A 10,964-nucleotide genomic window follows, 5' to 3' on the forward strand; every position below is an offset into this window, starting at 1 on the left:
AAGGAATTTCAAATTGATTTGTCTAGAATTCTTTCCCCTTTCTTGGGATTCCATTGACACTAAAAACACAGCGCAGAGCTTAGAGCTCAGGGCAAATGTGCAATACAGTTCCTGTTTCCTGGATTTAGGAGAAAACTCTGCATGCTCTGTTTACCTACAAAACTGTGATTGTGAGTTAAGTATTTTACAATGTTTGCTATTGGGCAACCACTAAGGGGCAGTGATACACAACTGTCAGCACACTGAGGCTCTGAGCAGTGAGTCATGGCAGCTACAAGCCCATTGCAGGGAAAAGAATTGAATCCTCTTGGTTTTATTTCTCAGTTGAGAACTGGAGCAGAAAGAAAGCAAAACACTTTGTCTCCCCCCAGGATCTAGTTATACCTTCTACTAAGACAAACACATCACTTGCAATTCTCTTATCCCATTGCTGATGAGAGAGAAACATATTCACAGAACTTACTGGAGCATCCAGATAAACCTCACACCAAAATAAATGGTGGCTTTGTTTACAGATCACTTTCTTGTCTTTCCCTCCTGCCCTGTGTTCACAGAGGCAACCGAGTAAACTCCAACCATGAAAAACATTAGTTCTCTGTTCAGAGCTAAAATATAAGTCTTCAAATGAGTTGTAACAAGTGAATTTAAGGAACAAAACTTAGTGCTCTGTTAGGTAAGGTCCTCCCAGCTCTACCTGCTCTGATCTTCTGCATAATATCCTTAGGCATTGCTCTTAGGATGGGCAAGATTGGGTGGAGGGAAATTGCCATTATAAAGGTTAGCGGGGAAATCCTTAAACTACACTTGACAGGTTGTATTGATCTACTACAAAACCTAACCATTACTGAGACAGATGGGGGAGCTCTGAGACTCTCAATCCCAAAATTGCATCAGCTATTGCTGATGCTGCTGCACATGCTGACAATACCTCCAGTCTGAAAAGCAGGGTTTACATGCCTGAAATAAATTGTTTTGATTAGAACCTTTAGGAGAGAAAGTCATAAGGTACAGTTTTATCGACTACTTGCCAACCAACGCAGACCCATGCACTGTAAGCTTGTTTTGCTCTTGTAAGTCATGCAGCAACTAGGCTTTTATTTTCTAAGGTTATGGACTTAGACTATGACATATTATCATCTCTGAATTATTGCATGCTTGGCAGACTAGGAAATGGAATTAATTTTCAAGGACTGCTGACCTCTCTTTATATGTTTACATACCTGCTTCTATAGTAGAGTGTGATTTTGTCTACTAAGTTTGCTTTGGTTTCTTGACAATATATTAAGAATCATGGTCAGCAAGTTATGTTCCAAAATCTTGCACCAGGTTCTAAAAATAAATCATAAAACAATATTCCTTTAACTAGCCTTATGAGTAAAACTTTTTCTCTTTCTCTTTCTATCTCTCTGTCTCTCTATCTCTCTCTGTCTCTCTGTCTTTCTGTCTCTCTGTCTCTCGGTCTCTCTCTGTCTCTGTCTCTGTCTCTGTCTCTGTCTCTCTCTCTCTCTTTCACTCTCCTCCTTGAAGCACATGCTCCCCTTGCAGAGAGATTTCTTTTAATCTCTTGATGTTTTTCAAAAAACAAGACAATTTAGTGCAATCAGCCACACAAAATTTAGACAAATCATTGTGAAATGCAAATCGTGAAGCCAACATCCTTGTTTTCTGAAGCTGGATTCATGTTGCATTATCTCCCTTGAAAGCAACTCATTGTGATGTTCTTTTCTCAGCAAAATGCATAGAGCTCATTCTTTTTGCTTATTTTCTTAGGCAGCATAAATGAATTTCACTGGTTGCTGTTTTAGATAGAACTGAATACACAGGTTCATTATATGTACCTCCAGTAATAACACCATTGTGGTGTGGATGTCCTGTTTACATAAAAACAAGCATCTTGCCTAGGGAGAATCGTGCATTTGTTTTCTATATAAATGATTTTATTTGATCACAACATAAGGACTGGAATAAAACGAATTTGTATGTGTTGTATCATTCATTCTATTAAAGATGGTGTGTTGTAAGATTTACATATAAATTCATTACATTGAAATTTACAAAAATACAGGAACAAATGTGATAAAACAAGACTGACCTTGATTCATAAATGTGATGATATTTACTAATCTTACTACATTCCAACTCTTTGTCAAGAATAATTAATAAATTAATAAAATGCATGTAGAACATGATGACTTCCTTCTGGGATTTTACAATCCATTCAGGAGATATAAATCACTGCATTGCATTGCAAGCTAGGAAATACTAAATGTCAACTGATTATTAAAGCTATTCAAGAAGACACCGGTAAGGACCAGTTATTACTTGCTGAATAGGACAATACTTTTTCATAGAGCAAATCCCTCCTTTTACAAGAGGACATGGACTAATTAAACTAGCAATGCCAATATATATGGCTAACATTTGACCAATAGCACTTCAAGTTTCATAAATTGTTCCTCATATAGTGCTGACTGCACAGGATTGTGAAATGGTGAGATCCAGCACCTCAATTTTTAATAACTCATTTGAATGACAAGTTGCCTAGCTTTCAATTTATATGCTATAGGAGAGCTAAAGGTAAAATTTAATTTGCTAGGATCTGCACCTTGGATTTGGGGGTTAGAGCCAAAATACAGGATCACAAATTATATTTTTAACACCAGGCTTGCATTACCAGATACTCACTGCAATATTAATTGCAAACTACTACCTTCTAGCTTCTAAAAGATATAAACAGCACTACAAAACCTATTTTGAATTCTTGTCTCATTAGCTAGATGTGATAAAATAATTGTTGCATACAATTAAGAAAAAGATCTCTGTGTGCCAAAAATGAGAGGTGTGATTATAAAGGTGTGATCATTTAAATAACTCACAGATTTTTTAGGTATTGTTAAGAATTGAAATGTGTTGTGTGGGAAAGAAAATCCAATCATTTAACATCTCTTCAAGCATTCACTGTTATCTCTGTGTTCTTTAGCCATCAGAAGAGGCAAAAGCAGTAAACAAATGTAATATCATTTTACACATCTCCAAAGCTATGTTTGGAAGAACTCATATAGGCACTTACAATACAACCAATCTTCTCTTCTCCAAGCAAATAAAGTGACTAGTATTTATTTTCTGAGCAGCAACTCCTCATAAATTATAATGGTTCAATGGATAGCCATTTACAAATATAACCTGGGATAATTACCTTGATTTTTTTCAATTATTCCTAAATTTGTACATTCTAGTATTATGATGTATTAATCTCCTTGTCATAGTTGCTCTAGAACCATAGCTTCAGAGATATTGCAATCTAAAATATAGAATATTTCTGAAGGATGTAACTTTTCTGCTTATTGAGAATGACAGCACTCCTACTTGCAAGTGTGTTGTGGTTACCATGTGTACAAAGAATGTGTGTTGTGTCTGGGTGACAGTATGCACTGCCTACACAAACCATTATCACAGAATGTGAACCAGAACTAACTTAATTCCTATAACATCAAATTCTCAACATATGTTCTTTTAACATCGTTTGTCACATACATATGCTTAAGGATAATTGAACCTCTTTATGACTTGCTATTTTCAAATGCAAGATAAGATATTATCAACACACCCTACATTATTATCACTAAAATTAAATACTGTATTTGATATACATTACATATAAATTCTTTGTAGTGAATAGTAATTGATCACTTTTTATTAGCCTATCTCTGGATTCTTTTACAAAAAGCACATGTGTTTGTTAAAGCATGTATAATACGCATGTGTATGCAAGCATATATACTCTCCAAAGCCAGAGAGAAAAATCTATGTTATCTGTCTCCATACCTTCACATCTGAAAGTAACTGCTTGGTTTAGACTAGGCCAGCAATCTCTTGGGGTCTTCATGTCTCTACCATTCAGTTCTATGTTCACCAGTCTGTGGGGATGTGTACAGCCTTTTAAATAAATACCTAGCAAGCAAATTCAGGTCTCCATGCTTGTATAGCAAAAAAGAATGTAAACAACTGTGAAAAATCACACAATATGTTGGGATATACCTTATTCATGTTTAGAAATGAGATTAATAATGTGGATCACATTGTATTAGATTATTTCTTATCATAGCTTACATAATGTAAGTACAGGAATGTGATTTCTTGTCAACCATAGTCACTACTACACATACTACAAGAGAAGACCCATTTCTAATCCATAATCAAAACCATAAGTGTAGTTGTTGATTTATTTTCTAGAGTGGAAGAATATCTTATTAATTCCTTTCTCTAAAAATCAGTTTGCCTTTGTATATTTACTGTCTCAAAGTATGAAGTAGGAATGTCTCATGGCTTCATAATAATATTCACTTTTCAAATATTTCAATAATTTTTCTATATATTTATTGACTGGCAGGACTTGCTTTATACCATTATTCTACCTATAAAATATGAATATACTTTAAATTTAGCTCAAATGAGCTTTGCATACTACATAAATAAATGTATATATCTGTGCCTGTGTGTGTTAGTGCACATATGTTTGTGTTAGTTATATCTATATTGAATAAATCACATTACAACTTTCTAGTTAAAGAGATTTTCAACACTTGAATACTGATAAAGATCATCCAACTTTTATTTATCTTCTTAGCTTTGAATCATTACCCTTGTACTTACTGTGTTCTTTATATATTCAGTTATATAGACAAAAGTCTTCTGCATAAGCTCTTTTTGACAAACTGTGTCAGGAGATGAACCAGTTTCAATTTCTTAAGTCTCTTTGTTTAAGTTCAGAACACTTAAATCAGCAGAGCTGATTCATACATGATTTACTAGCACTTGGCCATGAATTATGGCTTTTCTCGAAGGACATACAATGGGGGTAAGTATTTGGTGTTTCCCCTTGTATTTATTGTTTCGTATTTTGCATTTGATTGGAGGCTCAATACCACAGACACCTCTCACCAACTCGGGAGAAAAACTTTTAAAAAAATTTACAGATTTTCTTGATTCCCTATGTACTTTTCATCCATCAAATATCAAATGATATAACTGTAGGCCAAGTGTTTTGAGCTCATTTCTCCACTTATGAAAACCCAGGTATGAAAATACTCACATGCTCTAATAAATACAATCTCAATTTAAGTTATGTCACTGAGGACAAAGGCAATTAAATTAGCCTTCTTGCTTCTTCTTGATGCCTTTCTCTGACCATACAACTTTAATGGTAATTTGTCTCAAGGACCATGCCAGATGTGTTCAAGATTAAACAAAGATGCTACCTAGCATCACATGCCTAACATGACCTCCAGATATAAGTGCCTTATCTAGGACTTACTTTCTTTATTGACTGGCCACTCTGATAAAAAAGTTTCCTCTGAAGCCTTGCATCTCTGCTGAATATACTGAAATATCACCAAAAATTTAGGTTTACATTTACTTTAAATGTCCTTGAAATGGACTTTTTTAGGGAAGCATAATGGTTACAACAAAACAAGTGTTCTTAATATCATATTTATGTCAATTTTGCAGATGGCATTCTTGTTTATTATAGAATTATAAAACATGATAATATATTAGCAAAAAGAATAGAAAAAAACAATGCCTTATTCCATTTACAATGTTCACCCATTCATCATACAGAATAAATGAATATTTTGATAGCAAAGTTATAGGAATAGGATCTGGCAATGGTACTTAATGTTTAAATTAATATAGTAAAAGATAACGAATACAGTTGTAACATCGCAGTAGTAATCACAAATAATTTAAAATCTGAATATTTTTGGCTCAGGATCAAGGTAAATTTCCCTTTATGTGGTTATTAAAGCTATGTGTAGATATATACAGGCACATTTTTAATGTGTCACACCTTACTATTTTATATTGATTACTCATTGGCATTTTCCATTATTTATTAAATATCTTGAAATAAAATATTAGTTTCTCATACTCCAAGAGCATCTAATATTTTATCTGATATTTGGAAGTTAATATAAAATTTAGAAAATATCAACAAATCCCTCAAGATATACTAAGTCACTGAAAAATCTTTAAAAATATTAATGGTTAGATATTCATAATATTATTATTCTGCTTGATTTACATATGATAAACTGATTTGTTTCTGAAATGCTCTTCTATGGCTCATTATTTTTTTAGAAAAATAAACAGAGGTAACACAATTGTTACAAACACAACTAATGCTGAAAAAATGTCCATGTTCATACAATAGAAACATGTGAATAAAATTCTAAGCAGTGCTCTGAATGGGATTAAGAAATGGTGAAATTATTGACTAGAATTTTAAAAATTTTCATCTGACCTTAACAAAACAGCAAGGAAATGGTGGAACGTAGGGAAGACACTTTCCATCATACCACTGCCAAATACAAGCATGTGGTTAGCATATTCCATGCCTGAAGCAAAATTTTATTGGGCTTTGTCACTATATTTCTTCAATATGCCAAGGGTTAAATATCAAATGAACTTCCTGTGGATGTTCATTTATATCTTTACAAAGATATAAGTAATTTGGAAAATCAGAAACTGAGCAACCAATAGAAAAATATAGATGACTAACAATGTAGAATCACACTTATCATATGTGTACTGTTCTTCTTTTCCCACTCAAAGAGTCCCTTTATAGTAAGGCAAGGAATTGAAGACAGTTTCCTGCTAAGTACACACAGATGGAGAAGGAACAGAGCTAAAATGTTCTGCCCTGTTTCTAAAGAGGTCATTCTTTGAAGCAGTGACTTTAGAAATCCACTTCAATTGAGAGGAAATGAGTTTTTGTTGCTTGACTATCCTATTATGAGAAATACTTTTAGCTTGTCAATAGGAAAGGCCGGTTTGGAGTTCAGTCAATGCATAAAGGACATTGGTATGTTCGTGGAGATCCTTGCTTTTGAATAGAGCTTCTTCCACACCTTCCTTTTCCCATGTAACTCCCAGGTTTTCTTTTACAGCTGTATTGTTTGAAAACCGTTACTGTCAGTAATGGTGTGAGGATTGTCATCTAAAACTTGACTGAAACTATTTCAAAGTGCTGAAGTTACCAGTAATGCCACCTCAGTCACTAAAGGGATGCCAGCAGAATTGAAATGTTCTCTTGTTAATGGAAAAAAATAAACTCTACAACTTCGGGGAGAGTGAACAACAAAGACTTTTACAAAACCAAGAGCAGCAGGAAGTCATCCCATACATAAGAGTTGAAATCATCTTGTCTTGGTCAGATTGGGGGTATCTATCATGAGTAGATGTAGGTCTTTATGCTTCAGGCTACAGCACTCTCAAGAGAAAAAAAAATGACTCTCTGTGAAACCAGGTTACTGTTAGAGAAAACATGCCTAAATGGCCCGGGGTGCAGAGAGAACACATTTCCTAATATGCCAGTAGAGAATCAAAATTTGACATTGAATTTTACAGATTCATACCTACAGTTTAATCAATTTGACTATTTCCATATTTTTTCTTGCTTATCAGCCTAACTCAAAATTACTTTAGCAAGGTCGTTATTTTACAATGGAATTTCTAATCCTCAGCCATGCCTTGATATTTTATTTTACTGTCATTTCAACAACAATAACAATTCCTATTTCTTATGATAATAATATCTATTTAGACTGTTCTATATGCCAATTAAGAGTCATAAAATGCTGACAGTTTCTTATAAATATATATTTGCTATTATTCTCTTAAATAATTTTGACTTCTCAATTACAGCAGTAGTTTCAAAGAATCTAGATTACAAATTAAAACAAACATCCCCAGAATTCTGTAGAGAACAAATCTCTGGTTAGAGTGGTATAGATACTCCAATGGTAAAATATATATTACTCAATGCTACTAAGGAAAGGTAAAAGATAACATTGGTTAATGGGATGCTGATATTTTTCAACTTAAACTTTAGATTTTTTATAATAATTGATATATTGTCATCACCTAACTAGAAATTAATCTCTTTTCTCTGTGTTAGGTATATTAATTCTCAGAGTCATGAACCGTCCAAGAACTGTATACCTTCCTGGACCATCTTTTCTGTGCTTTCATTCAGTCTAATTCTACATTAAGTTTTTAAGCTGCTCTGTGAGAAAGGTCCATTTCTGCATACAAACTGAACTGTGCACAGACTTCAACCACCATTATTTTAAAGTGGGTACTTTACTTTGATGTACCAACTCTCTGATTTTCTGAAAGGACTAAATAAGCTACATTTTTTCACGTCTATTTTGGGGATTTGGTGGAAGTAATTGCTGAGATTCACAATAGCTCTGGTTCAAATTTTGTGTGCATGCATATATCTTTCAGAATTCAGAACTCCTGCAGAGTGCGATGTGTGCTTTGGGCTTGCATCAAAAAGAATTTCCAAATTGTATATTGACATGTGGAAGGAAAGCGTTGGTTATCAGTGATATTGAAGTATTAATTATTCAGCTTACTGCAATGTGTTATGAATAATGCATTTGACATTTTATGACAGAACAGTAGTTTCTATCAGCATGCAATGCTCCCTAAACATATACTGGAACATAGGGTATTAGAAGCACAACTAATTGGTCTTGAATCTTAGTGTGAGAACCTCATTTCTATCAAGACTCTTAAGACAGGTTTCTGCTTTTGTATACCTCAGGTGTTCATCTAATAGCTATTATTAGGTAGAATAAAGTTAAAATCAAGAAAGAGGATATTGTCTACTGGGAGAGATCACATAGAAATTGTTTGAACTATGAATGCCACAAATTAAGGAAGAAATAATGTGGTTGGCACTATAACATGCCCTTTGTGCAAACAGCACCTAAGGAGGTCATGAAATCAATATCAATTATATAACAACTCTAAAATAAAATTGAAGGCAATTTATAGGTGAGAATTCTAGTGTGCTACTAGTAATTGCTACTAGTAATATATAAACATGTACATAGTCATCAAAATCAGAAAGATGAAAAGAAAAATAAATAAATGTTTTAATTATCTTGAAAATAACATACCTTTGGAAAAATAAAACATTGAAAATTGGAGCACTGTATGCTTGTTGAGTATCAGTTCTCAGTCACTGGTGGTGTCACTGTGGGCACAAAAATCCACACTGAGATTACTACTAATATCTCTCCAATTACTCATGCATATTTATGTTCTAGTAATTCTTCTCTAGGGGATGTATAATGCAGATTTTTCTACAAAGGTCCAGAAGAGGTATTTTTTATTGGCCAGTGCCTCAATCATGAAGAAGTAAAGAGGTTTAACCCTTACTCACACAGTAGAAGGAAAAAAATGTAGTGGATATTCACGTAATAGCAGTTAGAAGCAAGAATAGGCATGTTACAAACTGTGACTCAGTTTATAGATCAGCTTGAGTAGAAACAATGACAAAAGCCAAGAAAAAAAAATACGTAAGATGAAGACCACAACTGTCTGTGTTGTTTTGGTTAAAAATGGCACTTATAGATGCATAGAGAGTGGCACTATTAGGAGGCACAGACTTGTTGGGGGAAATAGGTTACATATTTGAGGTTTCAGATATTCAAGCTAGGCCCAGTGTCACTCAACTTCCTGTTGCTTGACAATCTGGATGTAGAACACTCTGTTACCTCTCAAGCACCGTGTCTGCCTGTATTCTGCCATGTTTCCAACCATAACGATAATGGACCAACCTCCTGAACTGTAAGCCAGCCCTTGTGAAATGTTTTTCTGTATTAGGATTGCTGTCATCAAAGTGTCCCTTCACAGCAATAGAAATCCCAAATATGCAATGCCATTTTTGAAATTGCAGTATGTACATATAATAATTTACTGGCATATATTTCATTTCCCAAAATTTAAATTTAAATTTATTTACGTCTAAAGTTTATTTACTTCTAAGTTTATGTGCAAATTATTTCCCTATTTTAGTCATTAAGATATTAAAAACCCTGGGAACTCTGAGGGAACTAATTAGTTTATATTGTTGTTTGTCCTAAGGGGCTGCAAACCCTTCAGCTCCTTGGGTCCTTTCTTTATCTCCTTCATTTGGGGACCCTGTACTCAGTTCAATGGATGGCTGTGAGCCTCTACTTCTGTATTAGTGGGTACTGTCAGAGACTCTCCGGAGACAGCTATATCAGGCTGGAGTGCCCTTCCTTCAGTCTGCTCCATAGTTAGTCTCTGCAACTCCTTCCATGGGTATTTTGTTCCCCCTTTTAAGAATGAATGAGGTGGGACTGATGGCTCTGGCAGCATGTGTATCTTAGAGGATGGCCTAGTCAGTCATCAACGGGAGGAGAGGTCCTTGGCCCTGTGAAGGTTCTGTGCCCCAGTGTAGGGGAATGCCAGGGCCAGTAAGCAGGAGAGGGTGGGGAGGGGGGAGGGAACAGGGGTTTGTTCTTATTGTTGTTGGTTTTTTTTTTTTTTTGGAGGGGAAACTGGGAAAGGAGAAATCATATGACACGTAAATAAAGAAAATATCTAATAAAAAAAGATATTAAAAACAATGTCACTTCCCAGATAGTTCATTAAAAGTTAGACATGTACTTTAAACATTTAATGAAAATTTTAACATAATATAATTTTGTTTTTTGTAAACAGAGGGAACAGCAGAAACACAGTCTCTTATTACAACACATTATGTAGTCTAGTTTCCATTCTTGGGGAAATCACAGAAGTCTTCATATCAGGGGTGAAATGGATAAAGTCTCACCCTGGGAAAACCAGCTATTTGATCATGGTATCTCCACTGTCAAGTAAGTTTCTTACTGAAAATGTTTTATACTGAAATGAAATATTTTTATCTTAAGAGTATTTTCAATTTATAGTCATAAGTTATTCATAGTATTGTTTTAAAATATTTTTACTATGTCTTGGTATATTTATTTTATCAGTCTCAATATAAGTAATTACCATCACAAAGAGATAATTTTTGTTTTTCAGCATTGTTTTTATGTATTCCAATCATAAGTTATAATTTATTAAATTTAAAACTGCTTTTTTGAAAACAGAATGAAACATCA

General features: G+C 34.1%; 1 non-coding gene across 1 annotated transcript; it reads right to left on the reverse strand.

Moving 5' to 3' along the window:
- Positions 1 to 10,541: 10,541 nt before the first annotated feature.
- LOC116071493 lies at positions 10,542 to 10,705 on the reverse strand. The gene has a single exon (XR_004110923.1). It is a non-coding gene; the product is annotated as a U1 spliceosomal RNA (small nuclear RNA).
- Between the last annotated feature and the right edge of the window lie 259 nt (positions 10,706 to 10,964).

The sequence above is a fragment of the Mastomys coucha genome, unplaced genomic scaffold (assembly GCF_008632895.1).
Source record: "Mastomys coucha isolate ucsf_1 unplaced genomic scaffold, UCSF_Mcou_1 pScaffold22, whole genome shotgun sequence".
Taxonomy (NCBI): domain Eukaryota; kingdom Metazoa; phylum Chordata; class Mammalia; order Rodentia; family Muridae; genus Mastomys; species Mastomys coucha.